General features: G+C 37.2%; 1 pseudogene across 1 annotated transcript in view; it reads left to right on the plus strand.

Moving 5' to 3' along the window:
• Nucleotides 1-24,794, plus strand: part of LOC145293713 (1-deoxyxylulose-5-phosphate synthase YajO-like) — a 59,961-nt pseudogene that overhangs the window by 29,057 nt on the left and 6,110 nt on the right. The window contains exons 4-6 of the transcript XR_013869753.1: nucleotides 129-301; nucleotides 6,123-6,220; nucleotides 21,914-22,092. The product of XR_013869753.1 is annotated as a 1-deoxyxylulose-5-phosphate synthase YajO-like (transcript). The remainder of the gene's footprint in view (nucleotides 1-128; nucleotides 302-6,122; nucleotides 6,221-21,913; nucleotides 22,093-24,794) is intronic.

Here is a 24,794-nt window from a genome sequence, read left to right on the forward strand (position 1 = left end):
TTGCAAGGTTTTGAGCAATGTAAATAATTTAATCCTAACCTAACTCTAACCCTAACCACAACCCACATATCAAACGAGAATAATCTTCCATCAGTTTTATTTGATATTTTATTTCGATTTTTTTTCAGATGCATTCTTGGGATTTCAATGTTCCTATTGAAGAGACACTGTTGACCTTCAATGATCTTTCCGCAGTGGGAAAATTCTACATTTCGGTTTGAGCAATATGAAAGGATTGATGCTACAGAAAATTGTTGATACTTGCAAGTACATGGGATTCAGTCCCGTGCTCAGCCTTCAGGTAAAACAAAGAATTAGCGTGTTCATCACTTGCAGTTGGATTATTCTGTCCCGTTTAGAAAATTCTTGATATATTGCAGAAACATACGAGGTGCTTTCAATAAGTTTCCAGACTTTTCTTTTGTACAGACATTTAAAATTGTCGTAGACTCTTGAAAATTTAGTATGTTATTGCTATACATCTTATGAAATGACTGACCAATTTTTATGATTTCACGTTCAAATGAACAGCAAAAATTGGAATAGGCCATACCTGATTATCACAACTGGTGAATACCAAAAATGCAATCTAGATGTGAGGACACTTTAGAAGAATGATATAAACTTGGAAAAATGCTACAGAAACGTATGGAATGCTTCAGACTGATTTTGGACCATCTTTCATGAACCAAGCATCAATTTTTGAGTGGCATAAGAGATTCAATGAATGCAGGAAGTCTGTGAGGGATGATGAGAGGTGTGGGAGAAATAAGGAAGTCAGAACATCAAAGTTGATTGGCCAAATAATTTCATGGATAAAAAGACCGTCGTGTGTCTATAGGGACAATCAGTGCACAGTTTGATGTCAGTGTGGGAACTGTACAGACAATTATTCGCGAGGAACTGAAGACGTGGAAGATTTGCGTGAATTTTGTCCCAAGAGTGCTCAGAGAAAATTAGAGTATTTGACCAAGATGAGCATCAAGAGAGTTCTTCACCCTCCCTATAATCCACACCTTGCTTCCTGTGACTTTTGGAAATTCCCTAAGTTCACGGAAAACCTTACAAGTTGTCATTATGAAATGATTGAGATGAGACTGTGACGAGGGGACTAGAGTTTAATGTATGTACTGTTAATAAGTGTCCGTTTAATGTGTGTACTATTAATAAGTGTCCGTTTAGTGTGTGTATTATTAATAAAAGTGTCCATTTAATGTGTGTATTGTTAATAAAAGTGTCCGTTTAATGTGTATATTATTAATAAAAGTGTCCGTTTAATGTGTATATTATTAATAAAAGTGTCCATTTAATGTGTGTATTATTAATAAAAGTGTCCATTTAATGTGTATATTATTAATAAAAGTGTCCATTTAATGTGTGTATTGTTAATAAAAGTGTCCGTTTAATGTGTATATTATTAATAAAAGTGTCCGTTTAATGTGTGTATTGTTAATAAAAGTGTCCGTTTAATGTGTATATTATTAATAAAAGTGTCCATTTAATGTGTGTATTGTTAATAAAAGTGTCCGTTTAATGTGTATATTATTAATAAAAGTGTCCGTTTAATGTGTGTATTATTAATAAAAGTGTCCGTTTAGTGTGTGTATTATTAATAAAAGTGTCCATTTAATGTGTATATTATTAATAAAAGTGTCCGTTTAATGTGTATATTATTAATAAAAGTGTCCATTTAATGTGTGTACTGTTAATAAAAGTACCCGTACAAAAAAAATTTGGAAACTTATTGAAGGCACCTCGTATTCTGTCCCATTTGGAAGTTTTTGATAAATTACTGTAATTTAATTGACCACCCCCTTTCTTCTTCACTGCAGCCTTTCTCTCACAGACGTGATGTTGCTAGTCTCAGTCTTTTCTATAAATACTAGTATGCCATGTGTTCCTCAGAATTGTCTGATCTATTCCCTGCTTCCTTTGTTCCAGCTCGTTTAACTCATTGGTCTAGTGGTTTTCATCATTTCACATTTTAATACCTCATTGTAATACAGCTTCTTATTGAGGTTGTGGAACTCTCTTCCTGCTCACTGTTTTCCTTCTACCTACAGCCTTAGTTTTTCAATAGGCATCCCTTGTTTTTGTGATGATCATCTTTCCTTCTTATTAGCTATTTACATTAAGTGGTTTCATGCCTTGCCTCGAGCAATTTCCATAAGAAAACAAAATTTGGGTTATCGTTTTCATCTTGAATGTTATTTGCACAACTTTGCTCACAGAACTTCCAATTAGTTCTAGGTCCACAAAGGGAGAAGAAAGGGAATTTCTTGACTGGTTGTAGCTTGACAAGTTTTTGTTGTAAATGGTATACAGATACAACAATAGAATGAAGCTCAGTCGAGCACTTGCCATGGAAGCAATGATAGAGTAGAAAAAGACTAGCAACATCTCTTCCGTGAGAAAGAAGACATCTACCACTATATTTACTTGGGAGTCACCACTTATCAAGGCCCGAAGGCTACTCGAGGATAAAGGTTAATGAATATAAGATGGTATTGTAGTAATTGTTTATGATGTAAATTGGGTAGAATTTGATTATTTAAGGAGATGGTTCAACAAGAATTTGTTTACATTGGATTTGAAGGCTATTATGTTGTATTCAACTGGGAAGCAGGACAGCGGAACAGTGTTCCACAGGCGAGCAGTTCTGGGAAAGAAGCCTTGTTCATGGAATCTGCGTTTAGATTTAGGCTCAGATAACGAGTGGGGAAAAATCGTTGATAGTGGTTGTAGCTAGTCAAGTGTTTTTTGTGAAAGTTTGACAAGGGGGAGTTCAGTTGAATACTTGCCATGAAAGCAACGATAGTCAAAAGAAGGGAATTGGGACACAGAAGAAAATGTTTTTGTGATTTATTAAATGGGAGTTCCTGCTGAGAGCAACGTATTTGAAAAAAGTAATGTTCCTAGGTAGTTTGGAGATGAGCCCTTTTGAGTGGACAATATGTAATCCCTTTCTTGAATGGGCATCGGGTTGGTTCTTGGACTTGAAAAAGCCAATATTGTAATCAGCTAGGATAGAATTGATCGACAGATAGGCAGTTCTTTACTCATGGAATCATAGAATAAAGCTCTGTTGGGCACTTGCCATGAAAGCAACGATAGAGTAGAAAAAGATTAGCAACATCTCTTCTGTGAGAAAAAGGATATCAACCACTAAATTTTAAAGTCGTTTTGTACTCTGCACGGCAACTCCCCAGATGTTGCAACAGTACTCCATCTTAGTAACGTATTTGGATATTATACAGAATTTATTGATTTTTTTTTTTTTTTTTCACTTTGGTTAGAATTTATCGAATGAATTGGTCTCTACTTTTACTTCCTTGCTTCGTATACCTTATTTTTTTTGTTTTGTTGGATGCTGTGTTCAAAGAACAATCCAAATGCCTACCCCCCTCATCTTTGGGAAATTATTGATATTGGTTTCAGTTAGTCAAGTGTTTTTTGTGAAAGTTTGGCAAGGGGGGACCATAGATTGGAGCTCTGATGAGCACTTACTATGAAAATAATGATAGAGCAGAGACAGGCTAGCAACGTCTCTTCTGTGGAAAAGAGGTTGCAGGGAAGAGAAAAGGGCATCCTCTACTAGGTTACAAAGTTTATTTTGAACTCTGTGAAGGCAGGATACGCTGCTTCTAGCAGCGTATCCTGCCTTGACAGAGTACAAAATAGACTTCATGGCTTAGTGGGGGATGCCCTTTTTTCTTCCCTGCAACCTCTCTCCCACAGAAGAGATATTGCGAGCCTGCCTTTGTTTTATTGTTATTTCCATGGCAGGTGCTCGTCCGAGCTCCGATCTTTGGTTCCCCCCTCGCCAATCTTTCACGAAAAACACCCGTCTAGCTGAAGCCACTGTCAGTAATTTTCCCCACTCCTCATCTGTGCCTAAATCAAAACGTAGATTCCATGAACAAAGTTTCTTTCTTAGAAGTGCACGCCTGTGGAACTCTCTTCAATTTGCCTGTTTCCCACCTGACTACAACTTGGATGTCTTCAAGTCCAACATAAACAAATTCCTGATGAATCGCCCCCTTAAGTAAGACATTTTATTAAATCTCCAATACTAACGATTACTACGATACTATCCCATTGATTACTGTACACGAAATAACCCTTATCCCCGAGTGGCTTCCGGGCCTTGATAAGTGGTGACCTCCATGTAAAAAAAAAAAAAAAAAAAAAAAAAAAAAAGCTCCTGCCCAGATGTGGCAGCAGTACTACATCCTTGGATGTATTTGACTCTTATACAGATAGAGAAGTGCATCAGCAGTAAGATATCTACTGGAGCGATAGAATGATCCAACCATTTTTCCAGTGACCTTGGCAACGGATTTGATGTACGTGTTCCATTTCAGATCAGGATTAAAGATCAGACCCAGAAGCTTGTCAAAACATGGAACCTTCCTAAGATGAGAACCATTCATTTCAATTGATGCCAGACGGGGATCAGAGCATTGATGATATAAAGATAGAAGCTCAGTTTTAGATGCATTAAAATTAACCAGCCACCTCTTTCCCTATTGCATTTCTGCCCATCAACCACTACTCTATGAACCTACCAGAGAAAAATGATTTAATAATTGGAAAAAAAAGAAATTGAAAAAAAGCTATACTATAGCTGGAGATTTTGTGAAGTAGACCTTTAGGCCATACCATATCAAAGGCCTTTGCTATGTCAAGAGCAATTGCTCTAGAAAGGAAGCCTTGATCGAGAGATTCGCTAATTCTATGAGATATAACTGTTAGCACATCTGCAGTAGATCTAGCAGAATGGAAACCATATTGCATATTATAAGGAGGTTATTTTTGCTGAGGTTTTTGACTACTTCTCTATTTAAGATTCCAGCAACTTATTCGTGATGCACAGGAGACTGATTGGTCTGTACTGAGAGGGAGAAGGAGAGGTATATAGATAATAGTGATGTGACGATTCCAACATTATTCCCAATTCCAATACAATTACCGATTCCAATTCTTTATAAATTTTTAAATATTTGATTATAAAGTTATTTTCTTAAACGTAAAAACAGACTTGTAGGGAAAGTTGAGTGATCTATAGATTTTAAGTTAAAAAAAAATCAATAAATATTGATTATTTTAAAAATCAATAAATATTGATTATTTTAAAAATCAATAAATATTATTTTAAAAATTGCTACTTGCAGTGGAAGATTTTGTTTTAAACAAAATCAAATAAAAGATAATTAAAGGAATCGTTTTTGGCATCAGAAAAATAAACACAAATTCTTCTGTTTCTGATACCCCAAAACATTCCGATATTTTTTTTTGATTTCTGATTCCAATTAATTATCCCAACACTAATAGATATATATAATAGCAGGCCGCCTGGCATTGCCCAACTGCAAAATATGCTTAAATAAAGGTCGGTAATATGGATTATTCTCTAATATTGAAAGTGTAGAATATTGGTTGATCCTCATTCAATCCCAGGCAACGTCGGGTCTCCCTGCTATTAATATACATATATATATATATATATATATATATATATATATATATATATACACACATATATAACTACTTCATTTACTCACATAAACCTAATATACGAAAGTATAGATTTATGCGTAAACTTTAAGTATTTACTTCAAAAGTGCTCAATACGTAGGTAGAGCTAGTTAGTAATTTATAAAATATATATGGCAATTAAGCTACACTGAATATTCTGCGTTTCATCCACTATAGGATTCGTCAGGCTTATGCGCCTAAGTCTGACGAATCCTATCGTGGATGAAACGCAGAATATTCAGTGTAGCTTAATCGCCATATATATTTTATAAATTACTACTATATATATATATATATATATATATATATAATGTGTGTGTGTGTGTGTGTGTGTGTCTGTATCTATGTATATTTGGTTTTTCAGAATGAGCTTCTAAACTTCATTATAAATTTTGCAACACAGCTTCTAAACGTAAGGGTTGATAATATTGGCTATTCTCTCTTTACGCAGTTATACTCTTTTGTAATATTTTTATGTAAATTTATATTAATTTGATGATGATGCAACACACAAAATTGCAGGAAAAATGATTTATTTTCGTATATTAATCATCATAAAAAGTGATTTTTTTTTGTTTTTTCAGCAACAATATAATCTTTTATGCCGTGAGTCAGAGATAGAAGCGTTTGATGTCTGTAAAAACGAAAATGTTGGCGTATTACCATGGGGAGCATTAAAATCGTAAGTAATTTGCAATTTCTTGGGCCAAAATAACAGATCACTGAGCATGACTCAGATTTCTTATTATTCAAATTAATTTATAGCTTATTACCAGATTTGTTCAAATTTATATATATATTAATAATTATCATTATATTTGTAATAAAATAATATAATAATGTATATATTTGAGTTTTTCTTGCTCTTATATCTATATAATTATAAAACTCAAATGACCTTGTAACGAGTGATGTAACCCACTTTCCGGTTTACAACCTCCAGTTGCGCATGCATGCATAAACATTAACCCATAACAACGTAAACAAATAAACACAAATTGCTTCTTTTGCAGATTTTGACCTGCGCACTGAAATATTAATGTTATTATTTTGAAATTATTATTTAACATGGGAAGAGTGGGGGTGTTTTGCAACTATTCTTTATTACAACTATACTGTCGCTATTTCCTTACAACTGAACAACTTTAACCCGTTGACAAACATAAGAACAATTGTAGTAAAGCCAAGACTACTACTACTACTCTATATTCGTCCCTTTTCCTTCCTTCCTTCCTTTTTTTGTTTACATTTCTAGATACAAAATAGTTGTGTGAGAACGGTGAATTTGTTGACACATTTACTAATCTGTTTCAATATTAGTTTTATTTTATTTTATTTATTTAGGTTTTATTTTTTTGCTTCAGGTTTTCATTTTCTTTTTAGATTTTAAGTTTCTATAACTTGGTTGAAGGATTCCAATATGGGTTTTTCATTCTTATATTTCTCATTGGTAGATTCATGTGCGTTTTTGCTGCTAAATGACTTTTGTCGGCGTTCGATTCGTAGGAAAATCATGTTTAATTTTCGATTTTTGAGCGATTATTCGAAAAAATAGGTAACTTTACACAAATAGGGATGATTCTTTTTTCATGTTTGAGTGATCCATCCGGGATTTTTCATTTTAATATACTTTCATAGAAATGTTTCTGTTATGGCAAAAAAACTTTTCTTTACATCACAAGTGTCACGCTCATACATGAATTCCATAGCTAATATAACATACTGACCCAACGGGTCACGGTTAGTCTAGTTGATATTAAGTCTACCTTTTCTATTTAAAAATTATTAAAACAAACTTAATATCCTCAGTCATGAATATGCGAGTGCCTTCATAAATGTGAACTAATTTGCATGTTGCTTTGAAAAGTGAGCGTTTATTAATTATTCATGGTTTCTTGTTAGATTATTGGCTTCATTTAACTATTACACTTAATTCTTTTATGCATAGTTTTTATATTGTGCATAATTGTGCAGTATTTAACAGATGACTCTTTGAGCATAACTCAGATTTATTATAATATTAATGATGATAATATTGATAATAATTAATGGAACTCAAGTATAAATAAAAGATATTAATATCTTCATATATTTTTATTGCTGAAATTCCCCTCTGGACCGTAGGTTTGCAAAAACAGATGCCACATACAATTTTATTATATCTAGGCTATTAGCCACTATCTTATGTAACTTTAGATTGCCATTTTAGACATATTTAGTCATTATAAAATCCTACATTTCATCCTAGGAGCAACATAATCAATCGCAACCATCTTTAGAGGAAGTAGTTTGTTTTTTCCCTTAAAATCCCAAGTCCTCTTACCACCCCCAGTCATCACTGAGAGGAAGACTGCACTTTCGACAGATATGGAGTTACACATAACATAATCTTTCCCTTTTCCGATTCAAAAATAATAGTCTCCCCAGACTAATTCCACTCAATCTGATTGGCTGACCTCGTGACCATTCCTATATTCCAGATTAAGGGTATTCACATGCTAAATGAACGCTAATGTATCATTCAAATATGGCTTCGCAATGATACCTACCTTTGTCTAGGGTTGCAGAGTCGGAAGGAGTTGGATTTCTAAGAGTACAAGGAGTCGGAGTCAGAATTTTTTATCCAACTCCGACTCAAGTCCAATGAATTTATTTTTTTACATGGTTTTCCTGTTTGCTTTTATCAGTTTTATTTTTATTATATTTTTTAACCAAAAAGGCACATTGCCACTTTGATGTAGGCGACTACTATCAGGAATCTAAGTTTCAGGGGTACTATCTAGGGAGTTTAGCAGCAAGATGTCTGTTTACATTACACTTGAACTTCTGCATGTCAGTACAGTTGGGGAAGCACATCTAAGACCGTAAACGACCAAGTTCTCTCTGATTCTCTCTCCTCTGATCTTAGGCACGTGGTACAATGGGGAAAGAGGTGGCTTGTTACTTTTAATGCATCTAAAACCAAGCTTTTATCTTTACATCATCAATACTTTGATCCCCATCTGGCATCAATTGAAATGAATGGCTCTTGTCTTGGGGAGGCCTCATGTTTTGACAAGCTTCTGGGCTTGACCTTTACTCCTGATCTTAAATGGAACACGTACATCAAATCTGTCGCCAAGGCTGCTGGAAAAATGGTGGGATCTTTCTATCGATCCGGTAAATATCTCACTGCTGATGCTATTCTCTATCTATATAAGAGCCAGGTACGTCCAAGGATGTAGTACTGCTGCCACATTTGGGAAGGAGCTGCTAAAAAGGACTTATCCTGCCTTGATAGAGTTCAAAATAGACTTCGTAGCCTTGTAGTGGATGTCGTTTTCTCTTCCCTGCAACCTCTATCTCACAGAAGAGATGTTGCGAGTTTGTCTCTGCTTTATCGTTATTTTCATGGCAGGTGCTCGGCTGAGCTCCAATCTCTGGTCCCCCCTCGCCAAACTTTCACAAGAAACACCCGTCTAGCAGAAAACACTATCATTAATTTCCCCCACTTTTTATCTGTGCCTAAACCTAAATGTAGATTCCATGAGCAAAGCTTCTTTCTTAGAACTGCACACCTATGGAATTGTTTTCCTGCTTTCCAGCTGACTACAATATGGTTGTCTTCAAGTCTAATGTAAACAAGTTTTTGATGAGCCGTTCCATATAAATTAACAAATTTACCGAATTTCCATTACCAACGATTACTATATTGTCCAATTTCTACTGAACACTCTTTAACCCTCATCCTCGAGTGGCCTCTTGGCCTTGATAAGTGGTGATGTCTATGTAAAAGAAAAAAAAAAAATAGCAGGAACCCGGAAGTGAATTCCAAAATCTAGCAGTTCTGGGGAAGAAGCTATTAGAGTAGAAGGCTTTCTTAGATCTGGGGATCTCTACTGTGTAGGGGTGGGACTTGGCTGCTTTTCATTGAAGGGGTACAAGAGCTTGTAGGTCGTCAGAGCATCCACCATTAAAATACTTGTAAAACAAGCAGAGGGGTGCAACATTTCGTCGATGGGACAGAGGCTGAAGCTTTGATAACAGTTAAGGATCTATCAGGTTGGTGACTCTCTTTTGAACACGGTCCAGGAGCGTGAGACTAGTAGCAGATGCACTAGCCGAAATGTGACAGAAGTACTTGATACATGGGCGGATGGTGGCTTTGTAGAGGTACAGGATACTTTCAGGCGTAAGTAACTTTCTAACATGGTAGAGAGAGCCCACCTTCTTTGCAGCAGCCTTGCAATGATCTCAATGTATTTATCCCAACTCATGTTCCCTGTGAATGTTAAGCCGAGGAGTTTGAAAGAAGTACTTTCAGGTAATGTATCTTTAGTCATAGCTATTGGTGATTGAAAAGGTTTCATGTAATTATTAAAGGAAACAAGCTTAGTCTTGGCAGCATTGAATGTTACCATCCGTTTCAGTTACTGAATCAAATGGAATCTGGCAATTGGATTAGTCTGGGATCAATCCAGAATTACAATATTATCTCCCCCACCCCAAAAAATAACAGGCATAAAGAAGAACCCCATGGCGCTATAGCTCTTTATAGCTTTTTCCTTTTTTTTTTATATAGGAGTCACCACTTATCAAGGCCCAGAGGTTACTTGAGGATAATAGTTAATGAGTGTACGGAGGTGAATGGCACAATATTCTAGTAATCGTTAGTAGTGCAAATTTGGTAAATTGGATTACTTAAGGAAATGGCTCATCAAGAATTTGTTTATGTTGGACTTGAATATGACCAAATTGTAGTCAGCTGGAAAGCAGGCAAATGGAAGAGAGTTCCACAGGCGTGCAGTTCTAAGAAAGAAGCTTTGTTCATGGAATCTACGTTTAGGATTAGGCACAGAAAAAGAGTGGAGGAAATTATTGATAGTGGTTTTAGATAGATAAGTATTTTTCATGAAAGTTGGGCGAGGAGGGACCATAGATTCGAGCTCAGACAGGCACCTGCCATGAAAATAGTGATAGAGTAAAGACAGGCCCGTAACATCTCTTCTGTGAGAAAGCGGTTGCAAGGAAGAGAAAAGGGCGCCCCCACCAGGTTACAAAGTCTATTTTGAACTTTGTCGAAGCATAAGAGTTTTCCAGCAGCTCCTACCCAGATGTGGCAACAGTACTCCATCTGTGGATGTACCTGACTCTTACTTAGGTAGAAAATTGCATTAGCAGTGAGATATCTACTGGAGCGCTAGAAGGATCCCACCATTTTTCCAGCCCAGAAGCTTGTCAAAACATGAGGCCTCCCCAAGACGAGAGCCATTTATTTCAACTGATGCCAGATAGGAGATCAGAGTGTTGATGATATAAAGATAGAGGCTTGGTTTTAGATGCATGAAAATTAACCAGCCACTTCTTTCCCCATTCACCATGATCAGAGAAGAGAGAATCACCGAGAACTTGGCCATTTACTGCCTTTGATATGTTGACATAGATGGTAATGTCATTAGCATGATTGTTTTCAAATGATCTTAGGATGTAATTTGGAAGATCATTGATGTATATCAGTAAGAGAGTTGGGCTAAAGATGGGCCCTGAGGGACTCTGGCATTAATACTGTGAGCTTCTGATTTCTGCCCATCAATCACTACTCTTATGAACCTATCAGAGAGAAATTATTTAATTGAGAAAACATTTCCAGTTATATCGTAGCTGGAGATCTTGTGAAGTAGGCCTTTATGCCATACTCTATCAAAGGTCTTTGATATGTCAATATTATAACATTATCATATCAGGTCCATTGATGATGGTTGAGATAGAGCACATGATTCTGTTCAGGATTCTGTTTATTTGCCAAAACTGGTGGTAACCAAGCTGCTGCTTAGCTACTTTGGACTTGACGGACTGAACATACAAGTCTCTCGCGTTCTTTATTACTCTTTTGCAATGATTGCTGGCAGTCTTAGAATCGGCTTTAGTTTCAGTACAGCTTCATGTTTTTCCTTTGATCCTCTTTCCAGAAAGGCAATATTATCTTTTTAAAAATTTATTCTCTGTATAACTGTCTTTACTCCCTCTTCTGAAGAGAAGCTTTTGGCTTCAAAATGCCATGACCTAAAGAGGTTTCCCTATCCCAAAATATTGTAGTCCCTTTTGAACTGATAGCATAATAAAATTTAATTGCAATTTTTTTTTTATATCTTTGTTATTTTAACTTATTCTATAAACTTTTTTAGATGTATTTATAGTGTATTTTAAACCATATTTCCAAACTTCCATTCTTATCTGAATTGATTTTAACTGGTGAGTCTACTCCCCATGTTATACAATAAAATATGATAATGAAATTTTGTAAGATGGACTTGCATCTAAAAAAAAATGCTTTAAATCTATTAAAAATTTTAACCATGCCTTAATCTGCCTTTAAAATAGATATTACTAAAAAATTAATTTTATTCCATTTCTATATTCCGTGCTATCTACCGACTTGAAACTATTTTCCCAGATTTTTCTTGCATGTCATTTGTTTGTAATATATTAGTTATAGTATGCAATATATGTATAGACACAATAGAAAAAGTGGAAATACGCATCTCTTTTCTAGTATTCATCACGTTTGGTAAATGAGTTTGTATGTTTTAAATTATTAATACAGAAATCGAAAACTATATCGTTTCAATTAAATAAAAGAAGGAAGTATTTAAATCAAAGCATGCATTTGGTTCTTAAGGCAGATCCTCCCTCCCTTCCTCTTACTGCTCTCAAATAAACGCTAATCTTTGCACCCCAATTCATTCCACAAGGAGACACTGGTCTTTTAGCTAGACCGACATAGGTCACTCAAAGAACACCAAGTTAAGTGCATCTATATATCTGTGTTGTGTAGAACCTCTTTATATAGATCTAGTCCCACCATTTTTTTTTGTTTTCTTTGCTTTATATTCTCTTACATATTCAAATAATTATTATTAATATCCTATTCATTTATTTTAAAACAAATTAGTTGCTAGAGCAGATTGGTTTTCTCACAGTACTTGAAAGATAAAATTTCTTGTAAATGTTAGAGGGGAATCTATCTCCAATCCTGCTCTTATTTATGAAGAATAGAGAAAAACTTTAAAGTAAGATACTCAATATCTTCATCCATGCAGAAGCACAGAAATACCTGGTGTAAAAACCAAGCGCACGGTTATCCCACTCGGTGTGATGGACCCGTAGATCTTGTCAGATCATTCATCTAAGAGAAACAAAACTCTGATAACAAAACTGAGAGAGGGAGGCCTCCTCAATCATGGTTTCTTACTAGGACATTGAACTCCATTCCTCTATTCCCTATTTTGAATTTTATTGCATTTTCACCCCAAACAAGGCACATTGCCACTTTGTATGGGGCTACTATCAGGGACATAGGCATCAGGGGTACTGTGTAGGGAGTTGGGCAGCAAGATGTTGGTTCAAGTTACACTTGAACTTCTGCATATCAGTACAGTTGGGGAAGCAGGGACCTGGAAGGGAATTCCAAAGTCTAGCTGTCCTGGGGAAGAAACTACTGGAGTAGAAGGCTCTCTTACATCTAGGGATCTCTACTGTGAAGAGGTGCGATTTGTCGGGGGTATTTACGTCGAGGGGGCACGAGTGCTTGCAGTTCGGCAGAGCATTCACCGTTAAAGTACTTGTGGATCGGCAGAGGGATGCAACATTTCGTCGATGGGACAGAGGCTGAAGCTTAGATGACAGTTCAGGACCTATCAGATTGGTGACTCTCCTTGTCTAGGAGCGAGAGACTAGTGGCGGTTTGCACCAGCACAAATATGACAGCAATACTCCATACATGGGCAAATGGTGTCCTTATAGAGCTATAGGATACTTTCAGGCGTTAATAGCTTTCTACCACGGTAGAGAGAACCTACCGTCTTCATAGTGGTCCTGGCGATACTCTCAATGTATTTGTTCCAACTCGTGTTTCCTGAGAGCGTTAGGCCGAGGAGTTTAAAAGATGTACTTTCAGATAGTCATTGGCCATTGCTATTGGTGGTAGAGAAGGTTTCTTGTAATTATTGAAGGAAACGAGTTTAGTCTTGGCAGCATTGAATGTGACCATCTATTTATGTCCCCATTCCACTACGGATCGGAGGTCATCCTCTAGTGTTTCTGCCATTTGTTTAGATATGTGTTCATTTGTTTTCCTGTTGTGTCTGTTATAGAGCGTGGTGTCGTCAGCATATATACCCATCTCAAAGGCAATTTTGTCAGGGAGGTCATTTATGAATATTAGGAATAAATAAAATGAACTCATTTTTTCCTGTCTGATTTTGACATTAATAGGATTAAAAATCAAGATATTTCATGCAAATATAATATGCACAAACGGCAGAACAATATCTGAGGTGTGTTATAGGCTTATTATTTCTCAAATTCCTCGATAATCTTAGATTTCTATACTTTTTCTGCTGAGAAGTCACGGCCAAAATCGCTTAAGATCAATGGAAGTGGTAAAATATTTTCTCTCTAATAAATTCCTCCTCCCCCTGCCACCACTTAACACCGTTTGGGGATCGTTCACAAGGAACAGTTGAGAAGAGAACACCGGTTTGGCTTCGTAGTTCTTTCATGTGAAGTTATTTAAAATCACTAAACTAAGCTGCAGTGCTCTGTGGCGTAGTGGTTAGCGTGCTGGACAATTCACATTATATTTTCACGTTCGCGCCGACCTACCGTAGTTGTTTTTTTTTGTTTTGTTTTTTTTCTAAACAACTGGAATGGACTTTTCTTGGTGGCCGAACTGTTAACGTTGCAGATGTTTTTTTTTTTTCACACTTTATTTTCCTACTTTTACTCATGACTCCGGGTTTGATCCTTCCTACTTACCTACCATAACATTTTTTAAAACTCCCCCCCCCCCGTCCCGGAAACAAACACTCGGGCAACGCCGGGTACCCCCACTAGTTAGGAATAAAAGAGAATAACAGATGTCCAAGGAGGTAATTTATGAATATCAGGAACAATAGAGGTTCAAGGATAGAACCCTGGGGCACCCCCGCATTTATATCCTATTGTTTAGTTGTACGACCGAGGACAACCTGGATTTTTCTATTATCTAAGAAGGATTTAATTATGTCATGTATTCTTCCAGTGATACCATATGATCTGATTTTCCTGAGAAGACCTTCATGCCATACTCTGTAAACAGCCTTAGATATATCTATAGCTACTGCTCCCCCGCTTTGTCCAGTGACTGGTATATACATTCAGAGATTAGTTAGGATGTCTGCTGTTGAACGGGCTTGCCTAAATCCATATTGTTGATCAGTCAGAAGTTTAGCATCTGTAAGGTGATGGACTAGAGCTTGGTTAATTATGGTCTCAAATATTTTGGTGAAAAGTGGGAGGAGGCTCATGGGGTGATAATTTACTGGGTCAGTTCTTTCACCAGAATTCTTGAAAACTGGCACTACAGAAGCAGTTTTCCAGCAGTCAGGAAAGCAAGATTCATTAAGGCATTTGTTGTAAAGTTTGGAGAAAACTGGAGCTACTTCGGCGGAGCACTTTTTTAATAGCACAGCCAGGATGAGATCAGGTCCACATGCTTTTGCAGTGTCAAGATTTCTTATGATAGCATGCACCTGAGCAGGGGTGATTTTCAGATCGTCTAGTGTGACGTCTGTCCGCATAGGGAAGTCAGGGAGGGGGGGTGATGTGAAGGGACCAGTATGGAGTTAGAGGCAAACCGACTGGCAAGCATGTTAGCCTTCTCGGTTGCTGAGCAAACAACCTCCATGATTGTTGGCTAGTGGGGGAATTGTTGATTGCCCATTATTTACTACACTGTTGTAGATTTTCCAGAAATCGTGGGTTCCTATTTCTGTGCTTTGATGCATTTTTTTGGTGGTTTCAATAAATTCTCTCTTAGCTGTCGCTATTTCTTTCTTACAGTTACTTCTGGCTTCTATATACTTCTGCCTGTTTGAACTGGACTTATGTCGGTTAAATCTGTGGTATGCATACTGCCTTTGCGTGATGGCAACTGCACAAGTAGAAGTAAACCATTGGGGAGAGTGGGGCTTGCTATAAAATTTCCGTGTGGGAACATGTGCTTCAATTGCTGTTTTGAACCATTCAGTGGTCTCATTTGTGCACTGTTCAGCAGGAAGTGAAAGATATTTCCCTGATGAGATCCCTGATGGCTTCCCAGTCAGCCGTTTTATAATATCTCGTTGTTTTGAGCAGTGGCTCTTCAGTTTTGGTTTTAAAGTTTAGGCCTATTTCAACCATTACCACTGCATGATCGGCGTTCCCAAATAGGCTGTGGGCATTAGTTACACAGTCATCTGGAACTGTGGTCAACAACAGATCTAAAAGTGATGCGTGTTGTTCTTGCTGGTCAGGGAAACAGGTTAGAAACGTAACCATTTGTGATAGGAAGTTAGATATAGAGAAGCTATGTGTTGTGCTACCTGTTGCGTCTGTGTAAGTAGAGAATCCAAGCCAGTTTTTGTGGTGGACATTAAAGTCACCAAATACATGCACTTGTGCACTAGTGTCGAGGGAGAGTGCTGTGTCTATGCTGCCAGAGACTTTGTTTATTATGGTGCAGTCCTGGGTCAAGGGATAGCAGTAGAGAAAGTAAAAGTAGCTAATGTTATGTTGCATGTTAAGTCTAAAGCACATAAAGGCTTGATCGTCCGATTTTAGTTTAGTTTCTCTAGTCAAGGGGAGGGTGTTCCAAATATAGACTCCAAGTCCGTGTATATGTCTGTCTGTCCTTACGGCATAGCGGGAGATATCCAGGCATGTTAAAGTAGTTGGAGGGGATGGAGGAGTATAGGTTAGTCTCACTTAGTGCTAAGATATCAAGGGTATTTGTTAGGAGAAATGCTTCAACATCATTTAAATTAGTTCTAAGCCCACAGTTGTTCGTAAATGTAAGCCTCAAGGGAGAAGGCAGGTTGGTTTTGTTTGAGTTTGGGCCTGGTTTTTAGCGTAATTTTTTATTGTACTGTCATCATTTTTTTAAGAGTTTTAGTTTGCTGAACAAGTGGTTATGTAGAATACCAGACATGCAACACAAGCAGATCATCAGTTGTCCTTCCATCTACTAGGATTGTGGCCTCGGGATAACCCACCGGGGATGAATGCAGGGTCCCTTTCCATGTGCGACATGGCACTACAAACAACCCGATATTATACAACTGTTGATGGAGCAGCCGCTCTAAGTGCTACCAAAGAGTTAGGGCACCTGTACTACCAGTTGGGAACAGAAGCCAGGAACTGTCTATCCGGTACCCTCAACCTATCAGACGATGGTCAACCCAATCTATTTGTACTGGCATTATGGCATTCAAGCACTCCCAAGTGCCCAGTTTAAGGGATGGGATGTGTCGGGAATGGGGAAAACGGCGTTCATTGCCTTAGTCAGGAAACAAGACTGACCACTGAAGGTCTGTCTACTCCCTGTGATTCGACCTCTACGCCTAGCTAATAGGCAAAGGAATATGGAAGCCGGGCGATAGACAGTGCCTATCTAGTCCTTAAGCAGTTTAGGTTTGCAGACCAGTAATTTGTTTGAGTCACCAGCTCTAGGAAGGTTATCATCCAAGTCTGGAGAGGTCTTCCTCCCTTTAGGTTTAGGTTCAGAGTTTTCCTTTTCCTAGACGGATGAACTGGGAAAATCTATGGGTCCATCAGCACCGAGAGGGTTTTCTCCATGCCTGGGTCCTAATCCAGGTATTTCTGTGCCCCCGCGTTGGTGGTTAATGTTACCGGGTTAGTTTATAAAGGTTATATATCATTGAAAAATTATACTCCTCAAAGTGATTACAGGGCATTGCTATTTCATTGTTTGTTACTGGAGGAGGGGCTGAGTTCATGCAGTGGAAGCAGCTATATTTGCAAACAGGTCTGTTGAAAGGAGTTAACATGATTTGTTTTTTCCTTTAGGTTAAAAAAATAGTTTCCTTTTCTTATTTTTGTGTTGGTTTAGGAATAGCGTTGCAGAATGGTATGGTATTACGAATTAACTAGAAAAATTGTACAAGCTCTGGATATTTTAGATGGCAGGAGGGTGAAGTTGTATATTCAATAGATACAAGTAACATCATTTTTGATATGAAGTACATTACAGTAAAGGTATAATTGGGAGTAAATTATATGCTATGTCGTATACAGTATGTATAGTACAATAAATAGATATATGGGCATAATTTCCAGTAGATGCGAATATATGGAGATTGTAGGTATTAAGTAGGTTACCGTTTCTAATGAAGATATCTTCAGCTTTCGTTTAAAAAATCAGGAAGTTGTATTTTGCATTATAGAGTATCGATTCAGTTTTTGTATTTAACATTGCAAAACTAAGTAAGGGACAGCTATTGCTATGTAATATAGATAGTTGTAAATCTAAGTACAGACTATTGTTAGTGAGTATCTACCTGGTTAAGAATAAACTAATGCATACCTAAGGGGTAGAAATATACAGATGTTTAGTGATAATGACTTCCAATCGGTCAGCATGTGAAGGTTAAGGGCTGAAAGCTAAAGACCGCCATCCAAGTCGGGTGTATTGTATGAATGTTAGTGGCAGCTTGGGAAGTAGAGTGGGTTGTTAGTTTTCAGGAGAGGATTAAACTTACAGAATACAGTTAGGATTAATTATTAGAGTTTTGAGTGCCAAGTAAAGTTTAGTTAGAGAAGAGAAGAAATTTTTTTTTTTTTAAATTTAACATGCAAATCAGACATAGCCAGTCGTCTTGGAGGCAAAGTACATATTAGATGTACGTAGCAATCCAGCAGGGGTGCTTGTACCGTAATGAGGAAAAACTATTAGTATATAGCACGTCGGGATTAATAATTAAATGCAGTCAATTTGGTCAAGCTCAAAGCATTGTGTATCTATTCAGTAATAGTCCTAGCGACGTAAGTAATGTCACTGTGTATTTTAGTTTCAAATATATATACTAATTAAGAAATGTTTAACTGAGCTATCCTCCATACTTTCCAAGCTCTACAATAAATGCCTTGCTGAATCTTGCTTCCCTAATAGCTGGAAAATGGCCTCTGTGGTACCAATATACAGGAATTCTGATGAAAGAACAGGCCCTCTCAATTATCGCCCCATTAATCTCTTCCCCCTCTTCACTAAAATCTTTGAGACCCTAATTAATCAAGCACTAGTTCACCACTTTGCAAAAGCAAATCTTCTCTCTGACAAACAGTATGGATTCAGGCAATGTCGTTCTACTGCATATACTTTAACATTTATCTGTGAATGCATTTACCATGTACTGGATAAAGCGGGTGGAGCCACGGCTGTAGCCCTTGATACATCCAAGGCCTTTGACAAAGTCTGGCACAAAGAGCTGCTAATGAAAATTAAGTCGTACATTATAACTGGATGTATATTAAATATAATTAGATCCATCTAAGACAATAAAAGCACACAGGTTGTCATTGACAGACGTACATCCAAGCAGCATAACATTAATGCGGGAGTGTCTCAGGGGTCGATCCTTGGACCATTATTATTCCTGATATTCAAAAACGACCTCCTTGATAATATTGTGTCTGAGATGGGTATATTTGCTGATGATACAATGCTCTATAACATGCATTAGGAAAGAACAGATGTACATAAATTTAAGACAATGGCAGAATCATTAGAAAATGACCTCCAGACCATAGTTGAATGGGAATGCAAAGGGATAGTAAGATTTAATGCTAGGAAAACTAAGCTGCTCTCCTTTAACAATTACAAGACACCTCTCGAACCGCCTATATCGATGAAAAATAACACCCTACCTGAGAATTCTACCTTCAAACTCCTTTTCTGGAACTATTTTACCATATTTTACTTTGTCGGCAATATGAACTGGAACAAATACATAGAGGACATTGCAAAGACTGCTGCTAAGATGGTGGGTTCCCTCTATCGAGCTAGAAGACTACTCACACCTGAGAGTATCCCGTACCTCTACAAGGTCACCATTTGCTCATGCATGGAGTATTGTTGCCACATCTGGGTTGGTGCATCTACCACTAGTCTCTCCCTCTTGGATAGGTTCCAAAAAAGAGTTGTCAATCTAATCGGTCCCACTTTATCAACTAATCTCCAGCTCTTATCTTATCGTCACAATGTTGCATCTCTGTGAATGTTTTAATGGAATGTGTTCTGATGAACTCGTTGCACTTGCACCCTGTACATATCCCTGACAAACTCGTTTAGTAATAAGATCTCACCCCTTCACTGTTGAGGTCCTAAATGCCAAAAAGCTTTCTATTCTAAGTCTCTTCCCTTGAACAGCAAGTGAACTCTTTCATCCCAAAATAGCGAACATTTCTGTAAAAGTCTGAGGAAGCTACAGACGGCCAAAAAAATGGCCGAGTAGCTGAAACAATAATGTAACTTAACAGAAAGATAAGGTAATAAAAAATAAAACGTGTGTATATATATATATATATATATATATATACAGGGTGAACAGAAAGTCCTTGGACCAATTCAAAAGTGGTTTATTAATAGAAAATTACAAAAATATAAATTAAACATGAATGAAAATTATAAGTAAGGAAACCAAGAATAAATTCAAATTATTTATTTTCAATGTGATGTCCCTTCCTTTCGATTAGACGTCCAATTCTCTGTCTGAAGTTACCAACCGAGGCACGCAGCGTTTCCTGAGGTATTTTAGCCCATTCACTCAGAAGAGATGTCTTCAGAGCATCAACACTTGGATGAGCAACAGAACAGACCTTTGCCTCCAACAAAGACCACACCGAAAAATCCATGGGATTCAAATCAGGCGATGCAGGAGGTCATATCTCCTTACTCCAGAATCTTGGAAAATGACGTTGGCACCAGTCCTGAGTTTTTCTGGAGGTGTGGGATTGTGCTCCATCTTGTTGGAAGGTGAAAGGCTGATCTTTGAAGTGTTTCTTCATCTCTTCAAATGCTGGAACCAAAATATCGTTAATGTAGCGATCTGTGTTGATCTTAACCCCCTGCTCCACGAAAATCAGAGGCGACTTCCAAGATTTGGAGACTGCAGCCCACACCATGAGGGAAGACGGCTTTTGTCGGCGGAAAACTATTCTCACGGAGTCATCAATGCCTGCTGAAGATTTTGCGTAAACTCTGTCGTTCTGATTGTTAACAGTCGCTTCAATTGTGAAGAGTTTTTCATCAGAAAAAACGATCTCTCGCTCTGTCGTGGCAGCCTTCAGTTCTCCAAGAAGAAGCTTTGCTCTTTCAAGTCTCTTGTGCTTTTGGGCAGGTGTGAGGTACTGTCTCTTTCTCATCTTGTAGGGGGACAACTGGAGATCGTTTTTTACGATGGTTCTCATCAAGGTCACGCTCACATTCATGTCTTTAGCCATTTGTCTTGCAGATCTCTTCGGGTTCCTCCTTACCCTCTCTCGGACAGCTTTAATCACCTTCTTTTTTCGAGCAGTGCGAGGTCTTCCACTCCTAGGACGGTCTTCAGATGTACCAAGTTCCTTAAATCTGTTCACAACATGGTACACGGTGGATTTAGCCACTTTCAAGAGCTTAATAATCTCTGAGTTTGTCCTTCTCGCGCAATGAAGCTGAATTATGGCCTCTCGTTTGCTCATTTTTCTGAAAGCTTAAACAAAATTATTTTAATATTTTTGTTGAAAATAATTAGATCAATAGTTAGACTAAATACTTACTTTATTCGAAAAGAGAAAAAGTTATTTTAACAATATTTAATTTAAAAACTAAAAATGGTCCAAGGACTTTCTGTTCACCCTGTATATATATATATATATATATATATATATATATATATATATATAATACAGACAATGGAATCATCATGCCATCAATAATCATTTTTAAATTTTTAGCGACGTTCTTCAATGAGTTTTCATAGTAAACTTAACCCACATTACTCACCTGTACCCCTGGCAACTTTGTACGAAAATTCATAATGAGCGATTAATTAGTTTAGGAGAGAATTCTATGCATAGAAATATATTAACACATGCCTAACTATGTATAGAGATTTCTTATTTATATTTATTTATATAGAAGGTTATCCACAAGGTCATATGTTAAGTTTACAAAAAGAAAATAGTGCATAAGGTTTAGCACACTCTGGCCTGCAAAAAATGCCTGAGCAGCTCAGAGGTCCTTCAGGTAGTTAGTGATAAACAAATCTTTTTTCAAAGAGAAAATAAACTCTAACCTCCTGAGACTGAAGAGGACCCTACCTCCATCCACCAATAACAAAGCCAGTGTCAGATTGACAGTATCGAGAATGTATCCCTGACTGGTACAAACATAAATAAATTCTAAGTTTATATAGAGATAGTTTGAGGTACATTTAAGAGTTCTAATAAAGGGGGATAATTAGAAGAATCTTTAATTTGATTTTTATTTCTTGTAAACTTAAAGTCTATTTTCTCTTTTTTTCTTCCACATGTTTTGCAGAGGAATACTGACCGGAAAATACAAAGCTGGTGTACCCCTAACCGAAGACACACGCCTGAAATCTCATAATGATAGTAGATTTGTGTTTAGAGATTTGGGAGAAAATTGGAATGAATATGAGAAAGATGAAAAGTTCTGGAAATTAATGGAAGAAATTGAAAATATTGCTAAAGCTCATGGTAAGTGGAACTTGTTAGATTATCTCCCTTGTATTGAGATAGAAGAGTGCTATTGTTTTATAAGGTTTTTGAATGATCTCCCTTGCTTGTTGTTGCTTTTGGTTTTATTGTTGCGAACACAAAGATGGTGGTTTGATCAAATGGACGTGCGTCCATGATTGGATTTTTGTAACTAACTGATCTTACTGTATATCCTTTCCGCCTCCAACAATATTTAGTGAATGACGTCACCAAATTCAGCCATTCTAGGCCCTGGTTGGTCACTTGGTATCTAGCGGTAACTCTGGCAAACACTACGGGTGTTGCAAGATCCATGTCCAATGAATTACTACTCTCCCTATGTTGTGAAAAGATCTAGAGGGCAAATGGCCACCAAAGTCTGGAAGAAAACATCATTTCAAGTCACATGAAGACAGAATAATATGTCAACGACTGGTCTTATATATATATATATATATATAAGACAAAATGGCCACGCGTTTTTGTATGACACTATCGCCTCCCCGGGAGGGTTACTTGGTTGAGGAACGTCTTGGGAACGCAACCAGCTTCCCGGGGAATAAACAATATCCAAGGATATCTAAACGATACACATTTTGGAAACATCAACGAAAACGGGTCAATATGTCATCGGCTATAATGGCATACATGGCTCACTTCTTCATCGCGTCGTCACAGGCATGTTTCCATCGTCGGCATTAATGGTATGCTGAAATCGAATACTTGTAGAAAAATACCAAACAAATGAATTTTTTATAAAAATATATATAATTTATTTAACAGTTAACAAGTAGGAAGCATATTTAGTCAACCCATTGCGTACACATCCTCAACTGTTTTTACAACAATTAAATTATATTTCAATTCTCTCTTTAGAGAAAGGGAATGAATGAGAGAAAGAAAGAGATAGAGAACGTGAGAGAGGAATGTAAAGAGAGAAGATATATTCATACAGGTTAAACATTGTTCTGTTTTTGAATGCCTCATTTCAAATTGTAAGGTCTTATATCGTTTTGCCTTGGTTTAATAGTATAAAAAAGCTGTCATTCTTGCTTGAATCATAGCAGAACATTTTCAAAATCACAAACACCTGCTTACACATTGCAGATCAAGTTAGGCACAAGGTTCATTAATGTAGAAGCTGCTAGCTTCCACGTCATTGTGCCACATTTGTATACTTCCTAGATTATAATATCTATGATTTACAAAAGGAGGTTGTCTCTATCTTTTACAAAATTCCCACGATTCCATCCTCTCGCGTATTTGTTCATGTTTTTCATATAAAAGTGAAACTGAATTGAAAGTAAAGGCAGCTTCCTGACCTTTCGTATCGGGACATACAGAAAGCAATTAGTTTTGATCAATGTGAGGGAAACCCTTCATATCAGACAATTGCTATTCATTTGGAAGCTTTCCACCTTTTTCGGGGAGAATGACCTCATGGGAAAGAAAATAAATACCACAAACTTTTTGATTTGACATCACTAACTTTAAACGCTTTTCACTTCCTGTCACTTCATAGCATAGTGGTAAGTAAGACCTCTCCATACCCAGGCAACGCCAGGTACCCCCGCTATAATAATAATAAAGGCAATATGTGTGTGTATGTGTGTTTGTGTATATCTGCCAAAAACTTTCGACAGATGTGTCGGAACCTGACAAGATTAGTATCGTTTTCAAGCTCGACCCTTTGGATGACAAATATCGAAAAATTAGCCAAAAGCATTAATTCCTTCACCCTCAACTGGGCCGTTTTTCACAAAGCAGGGCTTGGTTTTTATGTCAACATTTTCCCAAAGTCATTGTATCAGTTGGATTGACTACGCTTAATTTCAATGCTTCAAACTTCCAGTTAGGCGATGGAGAGATTGGCTAACACGTCAAGTTTTTTTTTTCTCCTCCACGTTACGGGTTCAAGCCTACCTGCCTACTACCACTTTTTTTTTCTTTTTTTTTTAACACCTATGCCTACTATTGTTTTGATCCCCCCTCCCCACAACTTTTTTTTTTGATTCAGGGTTCCTTACTACACCACCTACACATATCCGGGCAATGCCAGGTACCCCCGGTAGTCTTCTATATAAAGGAAAGTTGTCTGCATCCAATGGAGTTGAAACTGGTATCATCTGAAAGAGCAATGCCTCGGATAAATATGTGAAAATTAAAAAAAAAAAAATTCTGTGGTGGTCAACTGGACCGTTTCTTGCAAAGGAGAGGGGGTCTGTTTTTAGCGTTGCGATTTTTGCAAGTCACGCACGCGTAGCAAACTGAAACTACGTTTTAAAAAAGTTATTGTGCAGCATCATGACATCATAAGTTGTTGAAACTCTGACAGCTAGTGCATTAGCCAGTAATTTTTTTCGCTTTTGCATTTCCGGTTTAAACTCAGCTGCCATGGCTCATTATTATTTTTTGGTTGCACAGGCACTCACTGTTATTTTAATTGAAAGAAAAGTTGTTTTGATTGATTCATTTTTTTTTAGGAGGAGGGGTTCCAGAGCATAGGCAACAAAATATGTTTCTCTTTGTATGCCTTCTGCCGGAATATCTGGTGGGGAGGTTTTTTTTGGGGGTAGTTCCATTCTTTTGTGGAGGTATCGATGAAAGTGCTCAATATCCTTAGTATAGCAGCTGTGTCCAAACCGAACTCCATGTCTACCTGGGCAACGCCGGATTACCATGCTAATCTATTATATAAGGGG

The sequence above is a fragment of the Euprymna scolopes genome, chromosome 15 (assembly GCF_053919585.1).
Source record: "Euprymna scolopes isolate OS-2025 chromosome 15, ASM5391958v1, whole genome shotgun sequence".
NCBI lineage: Eukaryota > Metazoa > Mollusca > Cephalopoda > Sepiida > Sepiolidae > Euprymna > Euprymna scolopes.